This window comes from Lathyrus oleraceus, chromosome 7 (assembly GCF_024323335.1).
Source record: "Lathyrus oleraceus cultivar Zhongwan6 chromosome 7, CAAS_Psat_ZW6_1.0, whole genome shotgun sequence".
In the NCBI taxonomy this organism is placed as follows: domain Eukaryota; kingdom Viridiplantae; phylum Streptophyta; class Magnoliopsida; order Fabales; family Fabaceae; genus Lathyrus; species Lathyrus oleraceus.
Genome location: NC_066585.1, coordinates 255,082,303 through 255,095,955, shown reverse-complemented (window position 1 = coordinate 255,095,955; position 13,653 = coordinate 255,082,303). Strand labels below are relative to the sequence as shown.

The window sequence follows — 13,653 nt, the reverse complement described above, 5'->3', positions numbered from 1 at the left end:
AATACTTTATGTTGTATTGAATTATTATTTTTTATTGAGACTTTAACTTAACATTGCATTACATGAAAATTAGCATTACATTATGCAACATGAATATAACTTAACATAACATGAACATAATCTAACATAACATGACATAAGATATAAAAGTGTTGGTACAATAACAACCATACAAAAGTATTGGTACAATCACACTCATACAAAAGTATTGGTACAATTACAACCCTACAAAAGTGTCAGTTCAATCATAACCCTACATAAATATCAATACAATTCTAACCATACAACAATATTAATACAATCCAAAATATGTTGACTTCTTGACTTCTTCTTCCCAATATCGCATATAATTTGGATATGTTGTTTCCCATGCTCTTGCACCTTCACTACAGCTATCTCTTCAGTGGTCATTGACAGGAGAAAATAGACGACAAAGCCAATAGCAATAATTTTTTGTCTACTCATAGACATATATGGATATCACAAGTAGGAAGAAAGTGATGTTAAGGTTACAAGACAACGAGTTTAATATCACATTATATCTAGAAGCAATAGGATAACTCATGTTAGAAATTATTATTCATTTCTCACGATATGGAACACCCAAGCTAGAGATTCACAATGACTCTTGACTTCCGATACTATCATAGAACAACTTGGAATATAAATGACCATTTTGAAAAATGTCACCATCTAATTGTGTCCAAACCAAAGACCATGAACCTTCCCCTCATCCAAGTAAATCTCCAATAACACTAAAATCATAATTTCCATCAGCATCCACATCTATAATATCTTCAATATAGTCATGAAAGAAAATAAGAAACTGAGCCAAGTAAAGATGTCTTAAAGACTTTCTAAACGATTAACTTGATGAAGCTTTATTAAATGAGTTTATGGATGTTTGATTTTCCTATAAGGCATCAACATACTCTCTCAGTTTGAAGGATCACGATTCTCATCACTCTTTTGCCCCCTTTTACTCTTATTAACTCCTTTTTTTGACTTGTACATGACTGGTGGTGGACACATATAATTTGTGCATGGATATTTAAGTTTACACACCTTTTTATTGATGGCCCTCTGGCCAACAATATACAAGGTGCTGAAATACATCTTCACATCTTTACATTCTTCGTTTAAGTCCAATTGTGTCTCGCTCTCTTCTTCAATGACTTTATACTACTCAATGTGTAATTTCCTCTAAAACAAATGAATGGATTTCAATGGAATAAGATAACCTTGTATTTTAATATTTGCAAGTTCGCGTGCACAAGGTAACCCATGTGTTGTCCTAATGAAATATCCACATGCAACCTTGTCAGCACCAACTCTTTTTACTATTTCCAACTCCGTCACAACGTGTTGCATACAATGTCTTGAGACGAAGTCGTTCATTATCGAGTACAATGAAGTGTTTTTCCAATGCTTAATATTGAGTACACTTTTTTGAAACAATGCTCTAATTACACCTAGTTGCAGCTTCAACATGGTGTTGGATGCATCACAATATTTGCACAAATTTCCTCGACTAGTATTTAACATGTTCTTGAGTCTCCAATGAGAAGACTCTACCCTATAAAACAACATTAGAGAAAAATTAAATAAATAAATAGATTAAAATTTGTGTAATAATATTAAACTCACGATATTATAGAATGTGCATGATTGTTTTTGTGTTCCCTAAATGAGTAACTTGGTTAGTCCATGCAGCAACAAACTTTTGTTTATAGGGTGATAACCATGTTTGGCGCACATAATCAAAAAATGAAAGGATATGAGCACATACTATTTCAAAATGATGTTAGTTTTAATTAAACTTAAACATATTATTTTAATACATAACTTAGTCCCATATATCCATAACAGGCTATTGCCTATTAGCCTCAACGTGCTCTTTACACTTCGAACACAATTTCAATGGCATTCATCAAGGATCTTGATCTGTCACCATGACCTTGAAAAGAAGCTTCTCATATGTGAACAACTCCTTCAGCTTCTCTAGTGTCCATGTGAAATTTGCCTCCTTTCGATATTCCAAGAAGGCAAACCCAAATGAGAAAGTCAGCATGGTTGACATAAGACCAACAATATCAAGTAAAGATAGCCGATACCTATTGGTTTTATATGTTTAGTCAAAAATCAAGACGAAATGAAACATGTTTGTAGTGTTATATTTTTATTTGGCCCTGAGGGGTAACTTATGAGGAATGTCATTAAGGAGTAAAGAGACGAGGCACCCAACGAAGCCACCAGCCATTCAAAATGGGCCATGAGGGCACCCATAATGGGTCTAGAGGTCTCCCATATGTGATAATACAACCCTCCCGGTTGGGATCCCATTGTCCTAATCACCCAATAGACATGGGTGATGACATGGACCCACAATGACTAACTAAAGAGAGTCAGTTAAGAGGGGAAACCACTTCTTCCATGGTCCTGGGAAGACTAAGTCTTTCCTTGACCACTTCCTTAGTCATGAAGGTGGGCATAACTGCCTGCTAACTTTACAACCCAGATCCAAAAAAGCATTTATAAATACCTTTCCCCAATGGGAGGGAAGACATATCATTACACCCAAAAGGTTAATGCTATGAAAAATTATTAAGTTATACACATTTACCACTACTCAGAGAGCGTTACGCTCATGGTAGCCTTAACACACCATCAATCTAACTGCTTGCCTACAACCCATGCTTACACAGGGCCTCTAAAAGCTTGCGACAACTTTGTTTATGACCTTGACATATTTTTCAATTGTGTATAGGCGAACTCTTTACAAAGGTGTTGAAGAAAGTTGAAGTTCTTCCTGGTATCAAGGTTGACAAGGGAACCGTTGAACTTCCCTTCACAAATGACGAAACCACAACTCAAGGTTTATATGACTTTGGTCAAAGGTGTAAGAAGTATTATGAACCAGGTTCAAGGTTTGCTAAATGGTGCACCATTTTAAAGATTGATCCAAATGAACCATCTCCATTATCAATCCACGAAAACACCCACAGTTTAGCTCGTTACGCGGTCATATGCCAAGAAAACGATTTGGTTCCAATTGTTGAGCTTGAGATTCTAGTAGATGGATCCCATGACATTGCAAAATGCACCGAAGTAACTGAACGTGTTCTTGCAGCGTGTTACAAGGCATTGAGTGACCATCATGTTCTTCTAGAAGGTACCCTTTTGAAGCCTAATATGGTGACACCAGGATCATATTCAACTAAAGTTGCTCCCGAGGTTATAGTCGAACACACCATTTCAGCTTTGTTACGAATCGTTCTGGCCGTTGTTCTTGCTATAGTTTTCTTGTCTGGTGGACAAAGTGAAGAGAAAGAAACTTTTAACCTTAATCCAATGAACAAACTTAAGGGAAAGAAGCCTTGGAGTATGGAATTCTCTTATGGAATGGCATTTCAGTAGAGTACTCTTAAGGCTTGGGGTGGAAAAATCGAAAATATCCCTAGGGCACAAGTTGCATTGCATGTTAGGTGTAACGCAAATTTAAAAGCAACCCTTTGAAATTATTAAGGTGGTTATAACCTTGGTGTTGGTGCTTTAGAGTAACTTCATGTTAAGGATTACAAATGCTAATTACCAAAATATGCTTGTGAGGTTCTGATTATGCTTGTTTTGGGATTTGTTTGATTGTTAGCATGAACTTCCTTGTGTCCTCTGATGTTTAACTCCAACCATTTGAAGCAATAAGGCCCTGGACGTCCATATTTTCCATAGTGGTGACATATCATAGGTTGTTTCTTGTTTCTCCTATGATAAGGTGACATATGTTGAGCACGATGTTGGGACATATGGTCCAACTTCAAAAGTTTAGTCTTCATTCCATAAATAGCAACCTCCTTTGGGGGGGATCTTCTTGTTCACATATTTCATGCCCACCCCTTCATTGGTTTTATTCACATCCTTAGTCATTTCTCCACATTCTAATTTTTTTTATCAGGTAAGCTTGAATTCTTTAACTACCATTCGAGAAGAATCGAGTTTTCCAGTTTGGAGTTTTGGGAAGAAATATTTTCTTCTCCATATGTGATGGTTGAAGCAAGTTCTTTTGAATCCTTATGAAGAATACCAATGGTCTTATTAAAATTGTCTATAGTTAAACATGCTTATTTCCACTTGTTTAAAGAAGTATCAAGCTCTTCTTCAAATATATCATCAATACTGGTCTTTCTTTCAGATACACATCTTCCATAATATGATATTCCATTGTTGGCAGTTTCCCCTTCACCTTCACTTTCAGAATTATATCAAGAGATGGTTAATACCTTTTTTGTTTCCTTAGATAGTTAAGGAATTATTGTCTAATGTGTCCATAGCATCTATATTCAAAGCAATGAGTACCCTTCCCAATATTGGGTTCTTCTTCATTCATGTATTTGTCCCAAGGAATTATGTTGGACCTTTTGTCTAGGACATTGGTCCTTTATTTCATGTCCAAATATTTCAAGGAATTATTGAATTTTCTCCCAAGAAGAGATATATCATCTACCAAGATCCCTTCTTTGTCACCTTGAATTCCAATTTCCTCAGTGTTGAATACAAAGGCTATACCTTGTTTTTCTTTTATGATCTTTCATTGATGGATATCTCAAAGGTTTATAGAGAACCAATGAGTTCATCAACCTTTATTCTACTTAGGTCTAGAGCTTCTTCAATAGCAGTCACTTTCATATCAAACCTCTTAGATAATGATCATAGATTCTTTCTCGCAAGCTTTTCTTCATACATATTTTCACATAAGGCAAAGGATGTGTTGGCAATGTCACATAATCTGATGTGAAACTCACTCACAGTTTCATCTTCATTCATCCTCATGTTCTCAAATTTTGTTGCTAGGAGTTGCAACCTTGGCATACAAACCTTGAATGTGTCTTCATGTGCAATTTTCAGAAGCTCACATGCTTCTTTGGCTTCAAAACATGTGTTGATAAGCTTGAACATGTTCCTGTCCACACCATTGAAAATTTTCATTCAATTCCTTGGAGTTCCTAAGGGCTTCATTATCTTCAGAATCAGTTCAATCTGTTTCTGATTTCAGATCGGTTGTGCCATCTTCAACAGTGATTATTGGATGTTTCTATCTTTTTAACCTGACTTTCCATGCTTTGCTTCCCAGGGATTTGAGAAAAGCCATCATCATCACCTTCCAATAATCATAATTTGTGTCATCCAAAATAGGTGGTTTATTGACTGATCCTTCATCTTTAATTGTCTCCATTTAAGCAAATTTCATTTTCCCTAGAGCTCACCTAATAGGTTAGGGTGCCTACTCTAATACCAATTGAAATCATGTTCCTTGTGGGATAGATGTCGAACACGATGCTATGACAATAAGTTCGACAAGATACACCATAACCACTATAATAAAAATCATTAGATGATGAATCAGAAAAGCAATAAAAAACATAATCAATTGTTTACATAGTTCGGTGAAACTACACCTACCTCTGGGGGCTGAGTCCACAACCCAAGAAAGGAAATTAATTATTAGTAGCTTAGTACAATTAGACTTACAATCAACAATAAACCCTATTTTGTTGAATTCCTCTTCCTAACACTACCCAATGAATTTCTATTTAGAGTCTTCCTCTAAACATGAGAACCTACTCATTTTCTTATATGCCGCAAAACTAGTGACAAGGAAAAAAAACCATTAAACCCTTGTGATCAACTTCAATCTTAACAAGATGAAATAATGTTGAATCTTATAACTCAACTAGACAAACCTTCCATTCCAAGTTACTGAAACATAAAGGTGTACATAACAATGTTGAATTTTATAACTCAACTAGACAAACCTTTTATGCCAAGTTATTGAAACATTGAGGTGTACATAAAAATTATAATGACTCTTGTAAACATAACACTCTAAGATCTTCAATTGGAGTGCTTGCTTTCCAATGTAGGTTTGAGCTTCTTATATAGCAAAATAACTATGGGATTTTCTCTTTGGATAATATCTTTAATTTTGTCCAGAATTAATGTAGAATCCGTTGGATATTTGATTTTTTCCTTGAATATCTCCAACGAGATATGATTTGTTTTAATTTAAATTCAAATTTAAATCTTCATTTAAGTCTGAATTAATCTCCATCCAGTTGCCAAATAAATCACCCAATCATATTAAATCAATAACAGTAAAATCTTGAACAAATCTTCTGCAAAACATACTCCAAAACGCAAAAATCTAACACATAATGAGCAAAGCCCATATGTCGTACCAAAAGGCTGGAGCATGGTGTCGTGGTGAAGAATCGGAGACCAAGCTATTGATTAGACTTGACTCATGAATCAAAATATCACCATCGAACTTTAATTTATCCAAGGGAAGGGGAAAAGATTTAAAGTTAACCCAATATGTATATGCAAAGTGTAACACCTCAAAATCTGCTCCCCTCTTCTTGAGACTAGTTTGGGACATCGCATTTCATGTTTTAGGGCATTAGGCATTGCATTTTGCATCTCATATGAAAATGAGAAGGCCATCCTCCAAAGTCTTTTCAAAAGATGGGGAAGCTAGGTGATTCAAGCCTGAGGGTCTCTATGAATTGATCATCAACCATCTGAGGGTATGGGCTTCAATTAGGGTTTCCTGATTCTTCAAAGGTCTTGAGCATCATCTTATATGCAAGGATATATCACCATCATCATGGTTCTATCATCTTCAAGGGTTTCAGAGTTCATCCTCCAGTTCATCTGGGTTAGGGTGTGACCTCTGGTCAACCCTAATCAATGCAGTACTTCCAACTAGGGTTTCTCAAAGAGATGAGGTATTTTCTTGGGATTAGGATCACATGATTATTATAAAGAGCTTACATGAGCTAGGGTTTCATTTTGAAGCAATTTCACCAAGTGGTAGAGGCTTAAGTTGATCAAGACATTTCAAGGTCATTTGAGGACCAAAAGTCAACTGTGCAGTCAACTGAGGGCTATGAGGTGGGGAAATGAGTTGAGACACCTCAATCATGTTCAAATGGGGTCTATTCATCATTATAAACATCCATCTTGAAGATTCAAAGGTCATAGCAAAAGTTACTAAAAATGGAAAATGACTTATAATTCAAAGTTTCCAAATTTGGCAAGTTTTTGGTCCACTTTCAACTTGACTTTCCAATATCAAATAAGTTTAAAATGTATTTTTGGTGAACATGAAAGTTGTAGATCTTTGTCTCCCATTTCCAAAAAGCCCTAATTCATGTCGATGTGATGGATGGTTGAGGAGTTATGGTCATTTGATCACAAAGTGTGCATGGAAATTCAAAATGGCATAACTTTTGATGTAATGCTCCAAATTGGTTCATTCTTTTTGCAAATTGCTTCTCATGTTCAAGGCATCTCAAAGTGACATTATTTGGCTCAATTGTGCAAGAGGAGTCATGGTCAAAAGTCACATTATTTCACATTTGTTCTAAGGATGATATCATGATAGAAATCAAGATTTGCAAAGGACCAAGGCAAGGCTTCACTTCAGCATTCTTCATGGACCATATTTGAGTGAAAATGAGCCCTTGCCATGCATGAGAAAGGCGTGTATGTCCATTATTTCACACATGTTCAAAATGGAGCAAATCTTCACCATTCATTATTGGCTTAAGATGCAAGCTAAATGATCTTCAAATCCTGGCCCTTGGTTGTTCTTAAGTGGATGGGAGCCATAACATGGAGCTGAACACGTGTATTATGGGCATGGGAGCTCATTTTGCATTTTTGAAAATTGCTTCATATCTCACTAATCATGATTAGTACATGGAAAAGATGATTAGCATTGTCATTAGCAAGGAATATAAATAGCAAAACCCTAATCATAACTGCCATAACAACAATTTCAGATCAGAATTCAAGAAACTCTCTCAAATTTCTCTCTCTTTGATTCTGCATTTTTTGCACACAAAGCTCAAAGATCATTGCATATTCTTGATCCTCATGCTTCACTGATCAAGAATCATCCATTGTTTGGTGCAATTCATCCAGAAATCAAGCAGTTCATGCGCATTCTCATGGCAATCGGATTTGGAAATTGAGGCACATTCAAGAGGTTTCATCCATTCGTTTTTGCTTAAAGCTTCACAGGAAGTGCATAGGAGTTGATCTGGAGCAGCTAAGCTCGTGAGATCGTGATTTCAGAAAGCTCCATTCCAAGGTGATTCGAATTTTATTTTCTCCTTTTGTTGTTTTTAGGTTATATGATTGTAGATCGTGATGTGTAGGTTATGGATATGTAATTATAATTGAGATTGAGTGAGTATTGAGGATGCTATGGTGACTGGAAGTTTGGATATAGAAACTTTCTCTCTTCGATTTGCAAAATCTAGGAGGAATTAGGAGAATCCAATAGGATATTTGGAACCAGCGTAGAAAACCGAGTGGAACGGTGGTGGTTTGAGGAATTTCTGGAAAAATATATGGTGGCGCCGCCATGGGAGCCACTGTGTGTTCATCGGAGAAGACGACCGGAGCTGAGCTCCGGCGTCTGTGTTGGCTTAGGGTTTGGCTGAGGTGGAGCCATGTGTGCCATTGCGTGGAAGTGTGATTGGTTGAGGGTGCTTTGACCAAGGCCACGCGAGAGCTGACCAATGACTGGGTGGCTGAGTCATTTAATGAAACGACACGTTTCATTTAGTTTGAACTTGAACCGTTGATTGCATGTGCGCGCCAGATCCTGTGGCTGATGATTTTTCTGAGTTTATTTGAATATCTCGTTTCCCTCCATTTTCCATTGCATATTCCATTTATTTTGGTCATTTTGTAAAATTCATAAAAAATACAAAAAATGTCCAATTGAGTCCCAATTTTTTTTCATGGTTTTGTATTGATGTCTACTTTTTTATGGTGTCCAATTCAAGGATTGTTGATGTCTGGATTTTTATGTTGGAATTTTTGAATCAATATGGTGCCAAATTGACCTAGTGCATTCAATGCATTGTGAAATCCTCATTTTTGAGCTTTTTGATCCAATCTTTTGCATACATGACATTCATACATGACATGAATTATTGGTCACTGGTTTGGATTTTTTCTCACATGTTATCATCATTTTTGACACATAGAGAAAAATGTGACAATTTGTGTCACATTTTTGACATTGAATTGGTGCATTTTTGTTCACCTAGCATTTGCATCATTCTGGATTTGATTTTTTGCATGTTGAACATTCATGGAATAAGAAACTCGTGCAAAAAATCCCAAGGTCATTGCATGCATTTATGTTTTGATATGGATTTTCTAAGTTGGAAGTTCATTTTGTGCATATTTTTGGTCATTGCGTTACATAGGCCAGTTGAGGTACTTGGTTATTGATTTGATGTTGATACTTTTGAGGACATTAGAGGGAGTGTTTGAAGGTGTAATATGCAAAACAATGAGTCCTGGATTGGTCATTTGGTTAGGTTTTGAGTTTTGTCTTTGTACATGAACTAACTTTACCTTTTGTGTTTCAGGTTTGGATACTTATCATTGATGTTTGGTTTGGTCTCACCTTGTGAGATACAAAATGTATTGAGTTCTAACCTATGTTTGTTTTGTAGGGTTTTAATTGATATGGTGAGCTCATGAGTTCATTTGAGTGCTAGGGCACTTATGCATTGAATTGTGTAGCTGTTAGAGGGTTTCACTGCTTGTCTTCTGCTTTATGACTGAAGTACTAACTGTTTAGTCTTTGTACATGTACCTTAGTTGCTTGCTTGCTTTAGCTCTTGCTTGAGCTTTGGATTGTGGTTGACACACCACTCAGGTAGTTAGCTTCTTACTCCATTTAGTATGAAGTCCTGTCACCTTTTTGGCAGGCATTTTGCTGGCAAGTCCTCCTTCAGAGGCTCTGTTTATGTTTGTTCAAGATTGTGCCCAAAGACCTCCAAGAAGAGGCATGTGTTATTTGATAAGACCTCCAAGAGAAGAGGCAATTGACGGATAAAAGGGATTAGTAGCCAATTGATAACACGAAATTATATCATATTTTAGGACTTAATTCCATTAAATTCTATGACTATTTATTTCAGTTCACTTCATTTTATAAGATATTACGTGGTATTTTCTTCCTATTTGTCTCAGGTGGTTTATTTTGAAGCACAAGTAAAAATGGAAGAAAAGGAGGTGCAAAAAGGAGAGAAAAAGAACCAAATGCCAAAGCCCAGCCCAAAGCGCAAGACACAAATGTTGTGCCTATGACGGACGTCACAGAGGGCGTGACGAGCGTCACGCAAAACAGCCTTGTGACGAACGTCACACATGGTGTGACGAACGTCACACCATTCCCCTACATTTTTGGCGCAAGTAACGCCTCAGAGACTTGAAGAGACGTTGAGGAGTGTTGGGCCCTATATCCACGCCATGCAATTAGCCACGTTGAAGACCTTTTGGCAGCAGGCAGTTACTTAATGACACCAATATAAATAGCCACTTTTAAAACCTAAAGTGGCCCCGGAAGCTTTTCCAATTTTTTTCCTTTGCCGTTTTTCGCTTTTGCAATTTTCTTTTCCAGCAATTTAGGCATTGTTTCTTTATTTATTTTTTACAAGTTCTACACTATTTCCCTTGCAATTTACATTTTCCTTTTTAGCATTTAGTTAATTCTTTTCGCACAATAGTTTCTAAACCGGAAACTATTGTGTAACTTTTTACCGGATCTAACCTTACGTTAGAATCTAGTTTTTATTTCCTTGGTTTAATTTATTGTTTAATTGAAGAATCCAAGAACAAATCCTACCGGCTTGTGGTGGAGTGTTCAAGACTATTGTTTAACGCATTCAGGTTCTTTAATTATTATTTAATGCTTTGCTTTATTATTTATTTATATTATCTGCCTGGGATGAGTCTGTTTATGCATGATATGTATTTTTGTTTGTTTAGCATGTCTGGCTAATTCGCCTAGATATCGGTATGTAAAGTAAGCGGAATAAGGGATCAAGACTAAGTCGGTCTAATTAAATTTAAAATTAAAATCAATCTTTTTACGGTCTCAATTTACAGGTTTAATAACAAGATTTTTTACAAAAGTAAAAGACATAAAGAAGTTAAAATCAATAGAGCGAGAGTTTGAGGTTTTAACTGGACAGTGTAAATTAGGCATTAACTCTAGATCAGGGCGAGAGCAAGTTTTAGAGTTAATTAAATTCTGACCTTTTCCAAAAAGTATTTTTAAAAATTGAATGTGAGGACGAGAGTTAAGCATTCGGATTTAATTGTATAACCTAAGTCAACAGAGCGAGAGTTTGAGATAAGGGTGTTTAAAACGGTCAGTGTTTTCTTAAAAAGAGTTTTTGCAACTTTATTGCTTTCAAAAAATGGTTTTTGACTTAATTATAAGTGACAGCTACATTAACATAAAATCATGGTTTATTCAACAGAGCGAGAGTTTGAGATAAAACCTTTAATCAATAAAGTTAACTGAAACGATTTATTTTAAAACCAAGAAACCGACAAAGAATTGATTCCCTAATTACGACGAACTACATACCGATATCCGCTTTATTAATATTTAATCTAGATCTTATTTTAGTTTTAGCTCTTCCCCCAAACAATCAAAGTATTACCTGCCTTAGCTTTACGAAGTAACCTTAGATAACGGTATATCGATTCATAAGTCCCTGTGGGATCGATATCTTTTAAAACTACGCGATAGAACTGTGCACTTGCAGTTTGTACCCCAAATTCGACTCATAAAGTCGCGATCAAGTTTTTGGCGCCGTTGCCGGGGACTTTTATTTAATCGATATCGTAACTCTTCCGTTACACTGTAGAGACTAAGGTTTCTTTTTCTTCTATTTCTTTCTTTCGTTAATTTGTATGCCACGCACTCGCTCACAAGGCGAACCGCTCTATTTACGAATCAACGATATCGAACTATATCTCCGAGTCTTACGACGAATTCGGGAATATCGTGCTGCAAACAATCTCCCTCCTGTAGAACTTCCTGATTTCAAAAACCTTTTTCCTTCGATAACCGAGATGGCAGAACCAGCTCGTGCTCTTAGAGATTACGCCGCTCCATCGCAAGATGAGCCGCATTCAAGTATTGCTCCGCCCGCAATCGAAGCAAACAACTTCGAACTTAAACCTTCGCTGTTGCAGGCTGTGCAACAGAACCAATTCTCTGGAAATCCTACCGAGGATCCAAACCTTCATTTATCCGTATTTGTCCAATACGCTGATACTGTTAAAGCTAATGGTGTCACTTCAGAGGCAATTCGACTTCGTCTTTTTCCTTTCTCATTGAGAGATAGCGCTAGAAGATGGCTTCAATCTCTCCCTTCCAACTCAGTCACCACATGGAACGAGTTGAAGAAAGTTTTTCTTGCCCGATACTTTCCGCCAAGCAAAACAGCTATGTTAAGAGCCCAGATAAACGGATTTAAACAGAAAGACAACGAGTCTCTTTTCGAAGCATGGGAAAGATACAAAGACATGATGAGACTTTGCCCACACCATGGTTTGGAAGACTGGTTAGTAATTCACACATTTTATAATGGTCTCCTATACAACACAAGGTTAACAATAGACGCCGCTGCAGGTGGTGCACTAATGAACAAACCTTATGCTGATGCCTACCAGCTTATCAAAAGCATGGCCCAAAACCACTATCAGTGGGGAACCGAACGAACAACGGTGGAAAAGCCTCAAACGAAAACTGGCATGTACGAGATAAGTAACCTTGATCACGTTAACGGAAAAGTGGATGCTCTGGTCCAGAAAATTGAAAGTTTAAATGTATCACCTCCAGCCGCCGTGGTTGCTATAACTCAGAATTGCGAGGTCTGTGGAATCCAAGGTCACACTCCTACGGACTGTCAACTCTTGACAGGAATCCAAGCAGAGCAAGTAAACTATGCTCAAGGAAGCCCTTACTCGAATACCTATAACTCAAATTGGAAGAACCATCCAAACTTTTCATATAAGAGTAATAACGCTTTGTACGCACCTGGACAGTCTCCAAATCAAGCCCCAGCTATACCTCCGGGATATCAGAAACCGAACCCATCCATGCCTAACAATAACGCCCCTAGGAAATCCAACTTGGAAATCATGATGGAAAACTTTATAGCTTCCCAACAACAAACCAATAAAGATTTCTTAAACCAGAATGTACACACTGGCGAACAACTTAAACAACTAGCAAGCAAAGTAGATGCCTTGGCTACCCATAACAAAATGCTGGAAACACAAATATCACAAGTAGCTCAACAACAAGCACCTACTGCTGCCCCAACTGGTACGTTCCCTGGACAGCCCCAACCTAACCCGAGAAGCCACGCTCATGCAATTATATTAAGAAGTGGAACGGAAGTGGAAGGACCGTCTGATCCAAGGATAGAAAACCAAAACCCTAAGAAATCAACTGAGGAAAGTGAACCTAAGGAAAAGGAAGAGAGTAATAAGGAAACCCTAGAAAAGAAGGAACCTTATGTACCTCCACCACCTTACAAACCACCTATCCCTTACCCTCAAAGGCTTGTTAAAACCAAAGATGCGGGCCAATTTAGAAAATTTGTTGATCTCCTTAAACAATTAAACGTTACAATTCCGTTCACCGAAGCTATTACGCAGATGCCCTCTTATGCTAAATTCTTAAAAGAAATTCTTTCTAATAAGAGGAAACTTGAGGATAGCGAAACCGTTACACTCCCTGCCGAATGTAGCGCCATAATC

The 13,653-nt window shown here is 37.0% G+C and overlaps 2 pseudogenes; one reads left to right on the top strand and one right to left on the bottom strand.

The window, feature by feature from the left end:
- The first annotated feature begins 2,364 nt into the window (after nucleotides 1-2,364).
- Nucleotides 2,365-3,516, top strand: LOC127103282 (fructose-bisphosphate aldolase 6, cytosolic-like; annotated as a pseudogene).
- An 8,824-nt stretch (nucleotides 3,517-12,340) lies between these two features.
- Nucleotides 12,341-12,440, bottom strand: LOC127109128 (uncharacterized; annotated as a pseudogene).
- Nucleotides 12,441-13,653: the final 1,213 nt, after the last annotated feature.